This window comes from Oenanthe melanoleuca, chromosome 1A, assembly GCF_029582105.1.
Source record: "Oenanthe melanoleuca isolate GR-GAL-2019-014 chromosome 1A, OMel1.0, whole genome shotgun sequence".
Lineage (NCBI taxonomy): Eukaryota > Metazoa > Chordata > Aves > Passeriformes > Muscicapidae > Oenanthe > Oenanthe melanoleuca.
Window position 1 is genome coordinate 40,317,696 of NC_079334.1, and position 19,252 is coordinate 40,336,947.

Consider the following 19,252-nt stretch of genomic DNA (forward strand, 5'->3'; position numbering starts at 1 on the left):
GTCTTCAATGCAAACAGCAAACAAGACCATTTTCACCAACTATGAAAACCTCACAGTTGCAGTTTAAGTGCCTCTATGTATGTGTGTGTGTGTGTGTGTGTGTGTGTGTGTGTAGATAGATAGATATAGATATAGATGATATAGATATAGATATAGATAGATATAGCTATAGATATAGATATAGCTATAGATATAGATATATAGATATAGATATAGATATAGATATAGATATAGATATAGATATAGATATAGATATAGATGATATAGATGATATAGATATAGATATAGATATAGATATAGATATAGATATAGATATAGATATAGATATAGATTAGATATAGATTAGATATAGATAGATATAGATATAGATAGATAGATATAGATATAGATATAGATATAGATATAGATATAGATATAGATATAGATAGATATAGATATAGATATAGATATAGATATAGATATAGATATAGATATAGATATAGATATAGATATAGATATAGATATAGATTAGATATAGATATAGATAGATATAGATAGATATAGATAGATATAGGTAGGTAGATAGATAGGTAGATAGATAGATAGATAGATAGATAGATAGATAGATAGATAGATATAGATAGATAGATATATAGATATAGATAAAATATAGATATAGAGAGATATAAATTATAAATATAGATATATGACTGGTGTTATCTTTTTCTGGCCTTTATGGGAATTCAGTGATGAGGGGGAGCTGTTGTAGAATATACTTTCTATCAGCTTCTTCTTTCCTCATTCAGTTTTCAGTGGGAGCCTATGTGTTCTACTCAATGAAAGGTCTCTAACACTGGATTATTTTTGCCCTTTGAAGCTGCCTTTTGCACAGATCACTGTCACAACTTACTTAACCTATCTGCATTTTTAAAGCATTTATCACTGTAGCACTGCCACCAGAGTGGTGTCAGCAATTGAAAAACAACAGGCAGGCTGTCTGCAGATAGGCAGTGGAATATATGTGTTCAAAATCATGAAGATCATGAAGTTTCTCTTGATCAAGGGCAGCATAAAAGAAATTAGGTTCTGCATAAAACTTTCTGAAATGAATGGTAGTGGGGAATCCCAAATATCATATTTTTTGTGATGTATTTATTTTCCCTTATTTGTGAAAAACCATCAGTGCTTTGTTCATACAAATAACCTTACCTTAATGGAGAAAAGGTTATTTCAGAAACTTTTCTCTCTTCCAAAATTAAATAAAATAAAATGAAAATTGAAAAAAAAAAAAAAAAAGGGTCTTAAAAAACTTCCCTCCCTAAAAAAAATCATAAGACTTCTATTTTTTTAATGTGATCTCCTTATTTGGTCTAGTACACTCATTCAAGATTTACAGATGTATATACTTTGCAGGGTGAGCAAGTCTGGTTTTAGCTGAAAAGAGAAAAAAAACCATTAAAGCCAACATTTCAGATGAGAAGTTTTAGTGGTGTGCAAAACCATTACAAATTAAAGCTAATACTCCAGTCCTTGAAAAAATATTCTCATTTGTCTTCAGTAAAAACTTGGCAATTTCAATGCCAATCACATTTTTAATTGCAAGTGAATGAAGCCTAGTAGCAGTGTTAATTTGTTGACTGCATGCTAGCAACAGAACCTCTGCAGTTCATCCCACATTATTTTTCCTAGGCAAAAAAATAAATATTTTTGATTATTCTGGATACGACAGATTCCATCTTCAGTGGGCCAAGTGGAAATCCAATATTCAGGTTGTTCTACTGGAAAAATATGACATCTTGATTTTGAAAGTCTGGTATAAAAATGCAGCAAGAATATTTTCTCCTTATTTTTTTGCAAATGAAAGAAGCAATCTGTAAAAAAAGTCCAGTATTCATCCTGATTTGTACTGATTTACTGGAAAAATTGAAATCAAAGCTGGCTTTGGTGTTACACATCACTTAGCTGGAACTATATGTGCAAAGTCCACATATTCAGCACTAATCAAGTTATTGCCTGTTTCATTTTGCAGCATGAGCAAGTCCTTCTTTAAAAGACATGCACAGAGAAGGAGCAGATTAGCATTTTGCAGTGCCAACGTAGAATTTACTCATAAAAAAAGAAACAAAATTTTGCCATGAACAAAACAGGAGAGCACTCTGAGGGATTAGCATTGCAGGAGTTACATATTTTGAGGGCTTGATTTCTTCATCTCATTGATCTTATTTAAACAGTCTCTTATTTCTCCAATATTTTACTATTTGTGCTCACAACTCAAGGATCTCAAGAGGCCTCAGCTGAGATTTGGCATCACAGCCTAACAAGGTCACCTTTTAGTCTCATGACCAGAGCTTTTGGTTCACCCTCATTGACCCTGCCTGTACTATATTCTGAGTTAAGTCATGCAAGGAGGTGGAAAGGATTATGCAAGAAAATGTGGGCAGGCTCAGTGACATGTATAACCTTATGCACTTCTTGGAAAAGAAGCACTCAACTCTCCCCTCCCAGCATGGTTTGCATCTCTCTGTGGTGTTCTGTCACCTTTTCCTTTCTGCCCTTTTCTAGCCAAGCCAGACATAAATCCTGTACTTTCACATAAAATTAAAGGCAATCTTTCTTTTGTATGCTGTGGCACAGTCACAGGTATTTTAGAAAACTATTTGTGGCTTGTTGACACCCTGAAGCACTTTTTCCAATGGCCATTCTCACCTCAGCTGACCTGAACAGAACAACATGCCATTTCTGGAGAAGAACTGCCATGCCAGAAAGCTTCCAACTGTGAAATCATTCGACAGATATAGGAAACAATACAGCCAACGGGGCAAAACTGCTGGGCTTTATCTGAAAGAATTTATCAACACAGAATTTCAGGGATATTTAATAGCTGATACTTTCTTCATCAAGTGGTGTGATGAAACACGAGATTTAGGTAATTTTTATTCTCTGTAACTGTTTTCTTAGTCTTTAGTTTGTTTCCTGGTATCCAGCATGTACTCAGTTCCTTCTTTACAATTATCAGATTCATTACTTCCTGCAAGAAGTACAGATGCATGGGCACCTCCAAAAACACCACCAACCAACAGAGTGGTATGAGCACAGCTACAGATCTGCTACAATGAAGAAAACACAGCAGCAAAATTGATTTTTACCTTGAGCAATCAGATCCTGAACCAAATTAGGGAGGAATATAAAAAAGAGTTAATAACTAGGGACAGATGAGAGAAATATCTACCACAAACTTTTTTTCCTTCTCTCAATTTCAGAAGTCTTACACATAGGGGAGGGGGGAAAAGAGGGTAGAACACCAACCAGTCTTTATTATTGGAACAAAATTGTGTAAAACTTTTCACAGATTATTTTAATACAAGTTTCCAGCAATTAAATCTATATTAAATTTGAGCTTTGGATTTATTTTTTCACCAACATGTCTGAGACAAAAGTTATACAAAACATTCATGTTGATGCCAAAGTAGTTGAAAAAAAAATACTAATTGAAATAGGTAAACAAACAAAATCAATATGATTTTAAAACCTGTTGAAATATTTCTCCAGATTCATTCTCTATTTGATGCACGTCTGTCTCATCTGTACATGCAAATGTTAAAAGAAGCTTCTCTAGGGAAAAAAAAAAAAATCTTACAACTGTTCAGCTTTTAATGAGGAGTCAGAAATTATTTTTTTAAATCGACCAGTTATTTAATGAATCTCATTTTCTGAGTGTTCAACTCAGCAATGCCAAAGAAAAGACTGATTTTCAGAAATTGTAGAAAACACATTCTTCAAAGTAATGTGGTATAATTAGGATATAAGGCAATAAAAACATGATTCCATTTATGCAAGACACTGACCAAGTATTTCAAAATTATCTCTAAAATCAGAAATTGTTAAGTAGCAATGATGCTGATTTCACTTTCCAATTTCAAAACTGAAATTTCCATTTTAAGAATGCATGTGAAACTTCATCTCAATAATGCAAATAAAGAATAGAATCAGAATATTTAATATCCAACACACTGGATTGTATGTACCAAAACCAATTTAATCATATGATACATGGTATGTAGTATTTTCTGAAGCATGAGCAACAAGGCAAATAAACCACAGTGAGAAACATTGACAATTATGTTAAAAGGTATAAAAGCAAACCAAAACCAGAGTTATCTTAGTTCTGTTCCACATAAGCTCAGCAATAACTCTATATCCTACAAAACCTGTTGCAGGAGCTGAACTACAAAACTGTTTGCTGCCACCTGGCAAGAGTAATTAATGACCTACCAAAAATGGCACGGAAGTAAATCTTACACTAACAGGAAAAGTTGCCTGAATCCAGACAAATGAACCAAGGCATGCTGTACTACAGCATGGCTTAAGTACAATTTTCCTACTTGCATGGCATGCCTGTGACAAATACAGCCTGAGGTTTCCAACAACAGAGATGCTGTTATGGCAACTGCACAGGGTAATAAAAGAAACCTTGTAAAAACCACACGTGACAAAAGTTGAAAGGAAAGTCACAGAAAATAATTGCTCCTCTGAAGTTGGGCCTACTGCTGTTCTTTGAATTACTTTCATGACTGCTTGTTGTTCTGTATATTACAATAATTCTGTAATGAAATTATTTTTATCAGCACTATAGGTATGCACATAATGTTAAATGCTGAAATGAGAAATTTGTAAAGCAAGCTTGAGGCTCAAAGAATGTAGTGATATTTGATTATTATATAATTATAGCATCAGTCCATTATCCTTAATGGACTTCATCCTCACTTACAGGGCATAGGAAAAAAAAAAATTGGTTCTCTATTCATAAATATATTAGGATGATCTGAAAAAGTTATATGTGCCTTTGAGAGTTCCATGATAAATTTTTTCATAATATCTGTGTAAACCAGTAAGGCATTCTGATTTTTAATATCAAGATGTGGAAATTTGATGGAAGAGAAATCAAGGTAAAAATAAAACAATAAAGAACAGGAGATAAAAAGATTAAAATAAGTACCAAAAATTTTTAAGGAAATGTGGTCATGTAACAACAGGTAGATTTGTGGCAATATTAATGTAATGCAAATAACTTTTACAACTTGTAATGCTGTCAAAATTTCTTCCTGATATCTTCTCCCAGAAATACTGTCTATGGAAATCTAGCACTTCTAATGTTCAACATACCTTTTCAGTTCTGAGCAGGCAGAATCACATTTGTACTGTTCATACTGTACAACAAAAGAAAAGATCAACAAGTGGCTAAATGCCAGTACCCAGGCACTTCTAAATCAGGCTACAGGTTAAGAAAAATCCTTTTTCCTGTTCATTATAGAGTCAAACATACTTCAGAAATTATAGTACACACCATGAAAAAATAAACATGCAGTGCTTTCAAAACAAGTTCAGATACCATCCTCATAAGAAATAAGGAAATAGTGGAAGTAAGCCTTTGTGTGAAAGAATGCCTCTCTTGAATTTTTGAGATTCTACATTGCCATTTTGAGATTTTACAATGAGGTATCTCACCAACCAAGATCTAGCTCATTATTTTAAGATTACTCTCAGATTCATCAGCAATGTTTTTTGTCTGATGCCCCATTACATGTGGCCATCAGAATACAGACATAAGGACAGTTATTTACAAGGAAAAATATTTTCAACTTCTTAAATATTATGGGTAGCAGGGAAAGAAGGGTGAGGACTTTATATGTAGCTAAAAAACTAAATTTCTCATGTGACATAAGGAAATTAATACATATCTACTTCCCTGTGAATTTAAGTCAAAATTGCCCTTCAGCAGGCTGCTAGAAATTAAATGCTCCACAAGAACAGATATCAACTGCTAACTCAGGTTTTAGAATTGGTTTGGTGTCTCAATGCAATAACTAATGAAGATGCATTTCTGTCATTGTTCTGTTTCACTGTATGTATAATGCTTCTATTTGGGAAGGACTTGTAATTTCTCCTCAAATCTTCTATTTCAATCCTACAATACCTGCCAAATCATGAGCCTTACAGCATGATTTGATTGCACACAGGGCTAGCAGCACTATTTTCCTCACTTTGCATCAACTGCTTAAATTACAGTAACTTTTATTTTGGAACTAATGGTGTTTTCCCAAATACAAAATGTTTCTGCATTGCCAGTCTGTTTAATCAGCATTACACAAGAATACTGGGCACTTGAGCCTAAAATTATGTATATTGGCATGGATTTTCTTCTCTTACTGCTATCACATGGCTAATTCTGCTGCACTGTGGCCAGATGTTAGTATATACTGCTGATATACATCATTCTTGCCAACTCAAAAATTAATATCATGGGATAATTTTTAACAAATAAAATACTTACTGAGGGGCAGAAAACAATGTGTTTTATGTGAAGGATGCAATGCATCCCACAACACCTTTTTTATAGACTGTAATTAACTTTAATATTTTTATACATTACAGAAAGTCTTCCTCATAAGTCAGAGATAAAATATTAAACAAAAAAATCTAATGTTTTTTTCCAATGGCATGTTTCATACTGATTGATACAAACTAGCTCTCCTATTAATACATGAAGAGCATTCATTGCTAAAGCAAAAATTTCTAGTCTACAGAATTACATTCCTGTTCACCTCTTCTTTTATTTTCATGTTAAGAATTACTCATTTTAAAATGAATAATTTACCTCAATTTAAAATTGAGGACATATCAATAATTTTATGCATTGCAGTGATACTAAAATTCAATTCCTACTCTCTGAAAATTGAAAGAGAAAGAAAGAAAGAAAGAAAGAAAGAAAGAAAGAAAGAAAGAAAGAAAGAAAGAAAGAAAGAAAGAAGAAAGAAGAAGAGAAGAGAAAGAGAAAGAGAGAAAGAGAGAGAAAGAAAGAAAGAAAGAAGAAAGAAAGAAAGAAAGAAAGAAAGAAAGAAAGAAAGAAAGAAAGAAAAGAAAGAAGAAAGAAAGAAAGAAAGAAAGAAAGAAAGAAGAAAGAAAGAAGAAAGAAAGAAAGAAAAGAAAGAAAGAAAGAAAGTTAAATCCCTTAACATACAGAAGTAGACACCCAAAAGCCAGACAGCCCAAAATATCTATTATCTACTATCTACTATATCCCTATTTTAGTACAGCAATGGTCTAATTAGTGATTTAAAGCATCTGTAATGTCATGTTTGTTTAAAATACTTTTTAAAAATTTCCAATTCCATGAGGTTGGATTTCCTCTCTCTTTTCTATCATTCTTTATTTCTCTACTCAGTATCTTAAAGTGCCTCTTTGGTGGGCATGAAGGTGCATGAAACGAAAAACTACTTCTTCCTCATACTATGCTCATTCTTCTGATTTGCACAAGGTGTAATTTTGTCCTGAAATAATAATTTTTTTCAAGTTAACTTTCAGCCTTAAGATGAGTGATTTTAGTAACAGGGAGAAGGGTTATGGCTTTCCCTCTTGCATCTTAAGAATTTCTGCATTTAGGTAGCTAAACTTGGCTACTGATGCCCCAAAACAGCTGATTTTTGTATCTTGTAGTCCCATCCCTTTGTCCTAATCCAGAAAACACCAATAGGAAGGGACTTTTGGCTGCTTCTCATGGAGCCTTCTTCATTATATATTTCACATAATTCACACCAGTTACCTCCTCAGCTCTTTTGCCTTTCAACTGCATGTTTCAAGCATGTGTCATTCCCTTTATCCAAAAGAGCCAATCCTAAGGGGCTCAAAAAGACTTTTTTTTCCCAGACCAGCTGTCCTAGTTTTGCTTTTCTACCTCCTTCTCTCGATCTAATGCACTCTCAGCACATGCTGCTTGAGTTGCACACCACCATCAGGTGCCCAGCTGAAGTTACAATGACCTCAGGCTGGAGTTATATGAACCTGCCATTTTCAGTTCAGATTAAGTTTTTCTGGTGCCCAAATTCAGATGCCTTCAGGCAAGGGCTAGCCAGCAGCAGAGACCTGAGTTACCCCCTAAGCTCTGGAAGTGCTGGCTGCAGTGCACAGCCTGCCAGGGGCTTCCCTGCTACCACAACTCCGGGTACCCAGGCTGCACCAGCACATCTCCATCTCTGCCTTCCCAAGGAAGAGCAGGCTGAAAAGCAAACACACAAGCTAAACCCACTGTGTTATCTAATGAGCATCATTTTTTTGCAATATCAATTTCTATCATACTCTTCTTTCACAAATACCTGGCATTTACTGTCAGCCAGGGAAAGTGCTTCAGCTTTAATAAATCTGACAGCAGTGAGGGAGGGTGGAAAAATGAATTAACACTTGATACAGCCACCACAAATAGATACCCAGAATAAAGTGAAATACATGAAAAGGCTCCTCACACTCAATCTAAACATGATGTAATGACATCAATCACATATTCTTGCTGTTCTCTGTCTGTGACATAGTAAAAGCGCAGTGATGCAGAGAAGGATAGTAGGTGACAACTATGTGCTATTTCTCACAGTAAAAGGATGATGAGCTACTCAAATAAATGATAATGCAAATTCTTTAATCATCATTAGGGACAAGGCAATGACATATTTGATGAAATATAAAACAGTTGGTTAATTACCAAGTATTGTAAATGAGTGGTTACCAAGAAAGCACTGATTTCTTCCAGCAATATTCCCCATAATAAACCTCAAAAAACAATCTCAGTATAAAGTCCTAACAAGGCCTTTATTCTTCTCTCTAGGAAAAGACTCCTCAAAGATTCAGTAGCACAAACACACACTAAATATTTTTCTGGGTCAAAGCTAGAAATCCCAGCACTCCCAAGCACTGAATTTTAGACAGGAAAGTGACTGTGAAGTGCACCTACCCCTTGTGATTCATGTTTGCAGCTCAGCTGCATGGTGGCTCAAGAGCACAACTACTGCTGTCAGGCTGATCTCATGGAAAGGAGGGCTATGTACAGGACAGCTGGCCAGCAACAGATGGGAAAATGCTGTTCCATCTCACAGGTTGGTTGACTTCCTGCTGCAGCACATGCTGTCCAGAAGGAATTCTGATTCTAATGCAGCACCGGTCTTCCAAAGGAGGCCTGGCTTTAAGCCACAGTCAAGTCCTACAATTCAAAGAACCTCTTAAATTGTCTAGCAACTCCTTGTTTGTGTTGAGAATTAATTAGTTCTTTCAATTCTTTTTGTTTGCTTGTTTCAGGTGAAAAGTTTTATGAGCAGAACTTGACATAACTGTTGACAGCTTAAAATGTTTTGCTCTTGAAGAAGAAAATTATATAATTTTCCAATAACACTACAGGTGCAAAAAGGTCATCATCAGTTGCAGTCACCACTAGGATTATTGTTCTTGCTCATTCTGCTTCAGGGTAACATTAGCTTTGACCACCAATTGACTCCTAAAATAGTTAAGCTGTGTTAAAATTAGACTTTTGTTATTGCAATTTACAAGGTAAGTGATTTATCTTTTATTCATTCTCTTAACTTTGTTTAGACACCAAGAATTCAATTTGGTTCTTTTGATATTTCAAAATAAATATTAGTTAAAAACAAAAAAGTAAAACTCATTTGAAAACTTAGAGAAACAGAAATTAAGATGCCAGTTCGTTCTGACCTTCTGAGTGGAAAGAAATGAATAAATGGAACATTCATGCCACTTCTCATTATCAAGGTGCCTGGAAACAACTGTAGGGAGCTCATTCCACTATGCAAACCCACCCTGACCCAACTAGTCATTGTGTGTCAATGTAAAGAATTATCATCTCATCACCTGAAAACAGAGATATTGTTGTGGATAAGGCTATCTATGCCATAAAAGACAGTATTCATTTGTAGTGATAGACTCACACCAGGGGTTAAATTGCAGGACACTAATATAAATTAATGGAAAATCAGGTTAAAGGGGATTACTAAATAGGATTTGGCTGAGAAATATTGCTTTTTTGCATTATCAGCTTTGGCATTGTGTATAAAGAAAGATACAACTTCACAGGGTACTACAAGACACCTTGAGCTCATTCTCTGCAGATGATTAGAATTTCTATGCAAACATTGCCTGTACAATTCTATACATATACATAAGTGTTCAATAGGATAATTTGTTCCTTTCCTCTTTTCAAAAGGCTTTCAAGTAAAAACTATAGCATATTAATAATGATGTGTAAACACAACTATGCAGTAAATGCTTTTTAAGCACACAAATTACAAATTAGAAAAATTGATATGGTCTAATATTCATTAAATACCATTTCTGCATTATTTCAAACTGAAAGATCAGTTCACAGAAATACATATACAGTTTGACATTTTGAAAGCCTCCTGACTTCAAAGAATATCTGCCTAAGAACAAGAATCAATGTTTTGCAGTTTCTTCCTCATTATCAATAAGTATTTCAGTATTCAAACTAAGGGAGCAAATCTTGTTAATACCTACACACTGCATTTTAGTACTTGAGCATATTTTTGCTAGATCCCACAGCAATATATTTCACTCTGATGAGCTCAAAAAAAGAGAGTTTTGATGAAAAAGACCCATAACTTTGCATACTAGCTCTACAAGAAAAACCCACTGGATTTCTGAGTAGTCACACAAATAAAATTAATATTCAGCCTAAATGTTTACAAATTAGAAATTACTCAATTCTTAAGTTAGAATTGAGTTTACCTCACTCTGTGCCACTAACTCATCCTCACCACAAACCAGAACATTAATATGATATAGTTCTACTTCTACTCAGAAAAATAAGCTGAACTTGCTCAATGAAATACTGCTAGTTTAATGTTTTCTCTTTCTGCAACCTCAGAGCCAATCCTTTTCCTTTTTTATAGCATCTCTGCTCTTAAATTGGAGACCTACAGAGCACCAACAGCTTATCAACTGTCAAATATTTAAAAATTATTAAGAGTTAGAATCATTCTAACCTCTTATTTTCTCTAGTTTCTTCACACATCAGATATTATCATTGTTTCACACCCACGAGCTAAAATATTAATGTAAATGACAAATCATGTATCAGAGTTCAAAATCTAATGTAAAGGGACAAATATAACTGGATATGTATAATTTCCATAATTTGTATAATTGGTGCATATAGTATATATAGCTTTTGTATCAGCAGACATCATATACACTGACATTTTTGTGATTACTATAATGCATTAGTTATGATCTACTGTTGTTAAACATATAATATTAATTTGCTGCAGAATAATGAAAGAATAAAAATTTTAATGGATATCTGAAGATATCTGGAGTGTTTTGTCAGTTTTAAGGATCTTTAGAAACAAACATCACAGATGGCAATTCTATCTGAGGTTGAAGACCATTTCCATTTGTCATCTCCTAGAAGTTGATTCCATCAGTTTTGTATTGTGAATCACCAGATGGCACTTCTCCCTGCTCTTAAGATTTACTCAGAGCATGTAGGAGTTAGATCTGGGACAAACATTTCCAGCTGAACTGAGATGCTGTAGAGCTGTTGAGATCCTTACCACTAAAGAAGCACTTGTCTTGTCTCAATCCCTCTCTTTGAAAATATTCTTTCTCAAATTAGTTGCTGTAGATAAGCTATGTCTACAGAAGAGGAAAAATAAGTATTAACTCCTGCATACACACACTTTTGTCAACACATATGCACTGCCCAGGAACATTTTTAGAAGAATTCTTCCACATTCTCCACAAGACTATATTTAAAGCTGCACTTCTAGCTTGAATAAAATAATATTGATCAAACAAAATAAAACTGTGTTGAAAAGTCTGTCCATTTCTAAGAAGCATTGTAATTTCACAGCTTCTATTCTGGTTGTGTTCTTCAAATAATTTCTCTCCCTTGTTTCCATGTGCAATCCAGGAAAAAAAAATCAGAAAAGTATGCAGTCATGGCAAGAGCCCTCAGTGAAGTACAACCATGATTCATTATCATCCCATACTAATGGAATATCTCAGTGGAAATGACATAAAGCAATGTTTAAACATCAGGCAGTGATTGCTTTATAATGTCTGTATCTACACTTCAAATACATCTTCCCTGCTTTCCCCCATGGGTCAAACACAGTGCACCCTTTTCCCTGGGATTTTGGGAGGAAGAGACAGGCTGATTTGGATTTTTCCTCCCCACTCAATTTCTTTCCTGCTTGTAGCTTTTTAAGGAGATACACAGTCATACTGGTAAGTAAATTTTGTGTAAAAATCTGGAAAAACTCCAGGTTTTTAGGTGGCAAATTTAAGCAAAAGGAATTTTCTTCATATTGAAACTTCACTGGGGTTTGCATGCAGCATCATGAAAAGTCATTTGTTCAAGCATGACTCCTTTATGTAAGGACTCAGGGACCTCTCTCCCATCACCCTTTAGGAATACCTTTCTGTCATCTCCTGGTTTTGCTAACAGTCAAGACAATATTTTTAGTGTTGGGGAGCTACAGTACATCAGTTCTACATGAGAGTGGGACTTTGAGAATATATACTTAAGTGTCAGCCACTAGTGAAAAATAAAATATTACTTCTTTTTCTATCTCCAACCTATTTTATTTTTAGAAACAATTTATGAATAATATTTCATGTAGATTTATTGAGAATCTCATATCATACGCAAACAAAAATGAAAAAATGTAAAGAAAGGTATAAAACATCCATTGGGACTCCATGGAGGAGTTTGGTCTTGCTTCTTTTTTAAAATTTGTCCCACTCAAGTCCACAGCCTTGGTTTGTGAGAAGCCCCTACAAGTTTCTGACATCAGAAGAGTTGTGAGGATGGCAGCAAAAACTCTGGCCTCTAAGCCACCAGCCTACTCTGGTAAAACCAAAGACTCAGCTTTGAGCTCAGTAAACAAAGATTTAGACCTTTAAGCTTTGATAACAGGGATGACAAAAACAGCCCCAAAAATCACCAAGGTTATCTCCATCAAATAAACTCAGCAAACTTTTCTTCAGAATTATGTATAATCAACCATTCTAAAACTGCTTGTGGACTATCTGCAAAACTGTTTATGTTGGCTGGAGATTTTTAGAGGACTTATTATAATGAAATCAAAATAAATTGGAAATTACTTTTGCACTTGATTCTAAGGAATCTAATAATTTTTAAGTACCTATATCTGAAATGAGGCATAGGATACTGAGTTCTGACATTGCAAAAGACTAAAATGGAATTACTTGTGTCAGTAAAATACACTCTTATGTTGTTTTCTTTAAAGCAACCCCTCAACCTTTATTATAAAAATCTCTGGTGTTGCAGAACTGTCTGTGAAAGTGCTCAGCAAGGATGAATAACCTTCATTCCAACACCAGGTTTCATGCAGGGGGATTATCTTATTGCTTCCTTCCCAAATCCTTATGAAAATAAGATGTTTATCATGAAGATTTGTCTTGTAAGTAAAATTGACATTGCATTGATAAATTAGGTGTTACTTCAAAACACATGGCATAAATTCTTCCTATCTGACCTGAGCTACTAATGCTTCTCCTTCTTTTAACTTTCTCTTTAGAAGACTCATCTTTGAAGTCTTTATTTTCTCAGAAATTTTGGCAACCTATATGAACAAAATATGTCCATCAAATCTACAGAGTTTGGTTAGACTGGGAATTGTCACCATCCAGTTGTTAATCCTTGTTATAACTTTACAGGACTAGACAGAGTAAAAGAATATTTCTTTTTTGAAGTGCTTCACACTGTTTTGTCAATCCATGTTAGATAATCATTAAAAAGCCAACAGCAAATATTGTGCAACATGTGCTGGTGCACTGACTTGTCTTGCATTTAATTAGTCAATTAGTTTTGCATGGATTACCACAGTAATCTGAAGCTGCCTATTGCCACTAAATAAAGCTGAAAGGAGATAGAAAAGCAGCACATTACCTGGCAGAGAGCTGCTGTCCAAGACAATAATCAGAACTTGAGAGGCACAGAGCCTTTGTTCAGTTTGAACATTTAAAGACTCTCTGGAGACCTGATTGGCCCATTATCACACATGATGTTTGGACAGTTTATTTTGTGTGACCAATTGCCAAACCAACAAGCATCTCAAGTACTGAGGCACAAGAGATTATGGTGAAGCTCAGCATTCAGAACACAATCCCACAGAAGGACATCCTTGGTTTATTAACATTCCCTCACCTGTTTAGGGTTTCCTTCACAGCTTCTTTGTCTGACACGTAGGATTTTTTTCTCAACATCCTCTGTTCAGTTTCAAAATTCTATTTAGATGCTATATACAGCCTTTAAAATGAATGTTAGTGTCTGGGGACACCTGAACATAGTTTGTGTCTAATGCTCTAGAGTTCAGCATATATGGTGAGACTGGCTGGGAAACTGCCTTTTATAACATACACTAAGTTAACATCAACATTAATATTACTTTGTTCAATGAATAAAAAGTGCAATAAAAATGCTCTAAAGATCATCAGTGAAAGCTTAAAAGGAAAATTAGAGGCACTTAATGCAACTATCATGTTGCAAAAGTCCAATTTTTTCTCATTTGGACAAAATTGTCCAGCAATTAACAGTAAGTGTGCAATTAACTTAGATGTTTTCAGACTGCTCAATTAACAGTGAAAGCATAAAATACAGCATAAGGCTCTATAGAGTAATTAGAAAGTGTATTAATAAGAGTGTTAGCCATGACAATATTTAAAAAGCTGGGTTTTGCTGGAGATAATGCAGAATTTGCTGTAGAGCTCAAAAATTATTTTCCATGATGTTTTAAATTCTTTAAAAAAATTCATTATATTTGTACAGGAAAAAAATGGAATCATCTGCAGAACTAATGATAGAATAAATATATTACAAGGTAGATTGTACCTAAGACCAGATCATACCTTCACTCAAAACCTCTGAGCAAATTGCTTTTCAAAGTTCACATCAAAAGCCTTTTCTTTTTAAATGGAAAAATGTTCTAAAGTATTTTGCTGGAAAACCAGGCAACAAGGTGTGTATGTCCTCACAACTGTTATTTTTTATCAGTCTCACACACCATACTTGCTTTGACCCAAAAAATGCTGGAAAGGATGAAACTGCCTGGCCAAAAGAAACAGAAAAGTATTGTGATGACTCAGACTGGAAAAAAATATTAAAACTTTCTCTTGTCCTAGATATTCACTAAGCAACTGATATCAAAGCCTCAAAGTTCTTAGAAGTGCTTTGTTTGGGAATTTCTGACCATCTCTGGGACAGATTTTATGGGCAAACTGCTGTTACTTTCCCTGACAACCACTTTGAATGTTCACAGGCAAGAAAGCAATTCTCAGAAGAGATTTCTTAATTCATCTGAAATTAATGATGCTAATGATGATCTGCATTTCTAGGATGTGTGGCAATTTCATGTGAAAAGTAAAACAAGGTCTAGAATTACTGGAAGCTAGCCCAATAGGAGACTTGCTTAAAAATAAATAAATAAATAAATGAATAAATAAATAAATAAATACAGCCTAATCATGAGAAAGTATTGTCATTTAATTGATCTCTGTATTGTCTAAGACTTTAATTTTAATCGGAAGCAGTTATTTTGGGAAGAGTGGAACATACTGGAGATAATACATGGCAGTGAGAGGTGAGCCTCTAATGCCAAACTGTGAGGAGGACACTTGCAAGGGATGTTCATCTCAGCACTGAGCACAACAGCAGGAAGGGAATATGTGTGCTGACACAGGCACACAAGAAGAGGACAACAAAGAAAGTAAACATGGGTTGCTGAACGCTGACGAAGACCCTGCAGTGACAACAATACCACATTTCCTATAATTGGAGTGAAGTAGGAAGAGAGACATTGTTATTGCTGGACACCTTCTGTTACATCTTGGCAACTTGTGGTCAGTCCGGGTACACTCCTGACTGTGTCAGCAGCACTGCTCTCCCCCACTGTGCCCTTCCTGCCACAGCATCCCCAGCCCAGGCAGGGGAAGGGAAAACCACTGCTGGCCCCAAGACCTCTGCACCGTGAGAACACCACAGCAAGGTGGGTTAACAGCAGGTGCCACTGCACTGTCTCTAGGGATGCTGGCCACAAAGTCCACAGCAGCAAGCACAGCACAGCACCAACTCAGCATCCTGTGGGGGACCATTCACTGAGAAATGAGGAATAAAATCTGTGCCTATCGTGTGGCTGAGCTGTTTAAATTCAGAGGACTGAGCTTGAGGTAGAAGGGCAGAACTAACACTGAAGTGTATTTCCAAGTGACACAGATAATTGGCATAGGCATGCCAGTGGCAGACAGCTGACCTGTCACTGTCAGCTTGAGCTTGACCAAAAAAAGAGTTAATACAGTCATGGACTGTTGTCTATATAGAAACATATCAATACCAAGAGGGCTGTTACTCAAATCACCACATGAGACTGTATCCAGCAGTGTATTTTGTGGATAGCAATGGCAATGGACTTTTACATATAATATGAATTCAGATATTCAAGAGCTCCTCTGAGAAGTGTGCCTAGAGCTGGCTCAGTTATTGCACTTTGCTGCCCCTTCACACATATTAAATGTAACCATTCCTCCCTGGAGGAGGCCAGACACCAAAAGGAGAATGTATTCTGGGATCACAAGATTTAACTGTCAAAATTGAAGTAAACTCATCATAATCATTTAGTCTGCCTGCTGATGTGAACTTCAGCTCAGGTATTCTATACACTAACATCTGCTTCACTGCTTTGTTTCAGTAATAGACACTTGAAAATAAATAATCTTTGCTGCATATAGCAGCAGCATAGCACTGTATTCAAGTGCTACCATTAATACTGCAGCACAATTCTTCCTTCTGTCTCAATCTTAGTCTTCTTAAAAGAATGCCCATTAGCACTGGCAATAATAGGTAAAGCTATACAGCAGCTTGTTCTAATAATGGATGTTTGGTCACAAATTGTTTTCTTTTGGTGTGAATTTTTAATATATTTTTTTTTTAACTTCCATAAAGACCTAAGGCACTGGGTGATTATCTTTTTTCCTACTCGTATATACTCTAGATTTACACATTTTAGAGAAGATTTAAGCTTGTGATACAGCAAGATATTCTTTGACTTACACATAATTTGACTTTTTCTCATTTAAGGGAGCAATCCATCATGACAATATTTTGACATTAAGAGCACTGACATCTGCATGTGGCCTGGATATGTAGGGCTCACTTATAATCAGTAGGCAGAAATGAAGTTCTGGGGCATCTCTCCCTGACCTGTTTTAGACAAGTAAGTTACAACTAAATGATATGTGGCCAACAAGTGCCAATATTTCTCCATTATTTGAAGTACATCTGGAAAAGTTGTTCAATTATAGATGCATATGCTACTGAAGTCTGTGTTTGGATGAATCTAAACCTATATATAAAGTTGTAAAACAGTTTCTGGTATTGCAGTGGACTGAAAATAATAACTCAGTCCCTTCTTCCAGTAAGTACAGTGTTTTTAAATCTTAAGTATTTTGGGAGAGGTAGGACAAGGGTTATCCTGTTGGCTTATTTAGCTCTTACAAAATAAGGAAGTAAAATATGTATGCTCTAGATTCTAAAAATGTTCTTTCCATCTCCTTTGAAACTGATCCACAGCTTAACAGCATGATGTTGAAATCTGAAATTCTGCAATCTTTTCTGTACTGTTGAGAAAAATATGTCCAGTTTAGCTGAGTATTGCATCTCTGAAAAACATGTGCTGTAAGGCCCATATTCTGTCTCTGTGTTTGTAAAATGTGGAACTCAGGACTGTTGCATCACAAACATTTTTGTGGTTGTCATGGCTTCATAGAAGAAAATTTATGAAGGTGCAGACAATCTTGTGCTTTGCATACCACAGAGAACTATATTTTTTTAAAGTAAATCTTCAAGTCAAGTCTTATGCATAAAAAGCACAAGAAAGAAAATCACTGACATGATAAACAAAATAGAGACTAATTTCATATGTGCAATTTTAATTAACAATTTACTTGATTAAGTCACTGGATAAACCACTCAAAACTTGAAACAATGTTCAGTGTCTTACAGAACAACATAGAGGACAGCTTACCTTATGTAAAGGCTGGACACTTGCCCAGATCTGCAGGATTGGAGGCATCATTTTTAGAGCCAATTCGTGCTTGCACTGATTAAACTGCTAACAAGACATGAATTTTTATAATGCATACATACTTGGTCTCCTATTTTTTTTGTGAAATTTTCTGAGATTGCATTTCCTAGTATCTCAATATGTGGCATTCTACAGCTCTATAAAAGTACCTGGCATTAAACACAAATTTCTTCCAAATGTGAAACAGAGGCAGCAGAATAGATTTGTTTCAGGCAACAAAGTAGCTAGGTCTGTCTCTGATGATGTAGATACCAAATATGCAACAGGGACTGCTCAAAAACTAACAAAAATACCAGTAACTTTTTGCCCAAGATTCTGCCAAATCCTTTTGGATAAGCTCAAGAATTCCATAGCAGATCCCTTTGCAGAACAAATTAAAAAAAAAAAAAAAAAAAAAAAAAAAAGGCAACATTAATATTAAAACTACTCTCTGTGAATTATTTGGTAAGTATTATAATCCAGCCTGAAGTTTGGTTGGCTTAGATAACTGCAGATACACAAGAGTTTGAGTAATTAGACATGCCATAGGGTGTGCCAGCACACAAGTTTGAGTGTGTTAGGTATGAAGGAAACACAAATCTGAAAGGTATGATGCACTCCACATTGCCCAACATCCCAGCTTTTGGGCTGTTTCTTGTCTGTTTCTGTGCAAGCATTCTTTAGCAGTGGGTGGACTCAAAGGATATGAAGGAGTGAGTGGAGAATACCATCAGGAACCATGAATGAAGAAAAGCAGGACAAGACCTGCTGTAGCTGGGCAACATGAAACACAGATTTTCTCAGCTGCCAACATGGCAGTAACTCTTACCTGTTCTACACCACCCTTTAGAATGAGCCAGACACACTGATGGGTTAAAAACCATCTGTGCACAAGTCACAAACACAGAGGTTAAGGAGAAATATCAGTGGTTTCCTTCTCACCAGCTGGTCCATTAACACCCATTGCAATGGTACTGCAGTGAAAACACATTCCCCCACCAGCCCTCTCCAGTCTGCAGACACTGCTTCAGACTGCTCCACAGACTGCCCACTGCCCTCCCTCCACTCTGCCTCCCTAATCCCTGAGCTTCACCCAGCTTGCTTTAACAGCTCTAGTGACTCAAAAACATACCAGCATGCAAAGTCCAAGGTAAGGAAGAACTACTCCAGAAATTACTTACAGCTTCTTAATCACTAAACTGGTATTTTAGGTTTCCCCTGGTTCCTTGATTTCCCTTCAGTTGTCCTCACTATCTTGTATTTAAATGCATCTATATAAATGCATAAATAATCATACACAAAATAAAAGAATGCAATTCCTTAGAAGTAACTTT

General features: G+C 35.5%; 1 protein-coding gene across 3 annotated transcripts in view; it reads right to left on the reverse strand.

Annotated features, from left to right (window-relative positions):
- The window catches only part of SLC16A7 (solute carrier family 16 member 7), an 80,062-nt gene that overhangs the window by 49,208 nt on the left and 11,602 nt on the right, over positions 1–19,252 (reverse strand). Inside the window, exon 1 of one of the 3 annotated variants that reach the window (XM_056513169.1) lies at positions 13,751–13,798. The exons of the other annotated variants lie outside the window; for them this stretch is intronic. The gene's annotated coding sequence lies outside the window, so the exon portion shown is untranslated. Of the gene's footprint in view, positions 1–13,750; positions 13,799–19,252 lie in introns of those variants that run through there. 3 annotated transcript variants of the gene reach the window in all.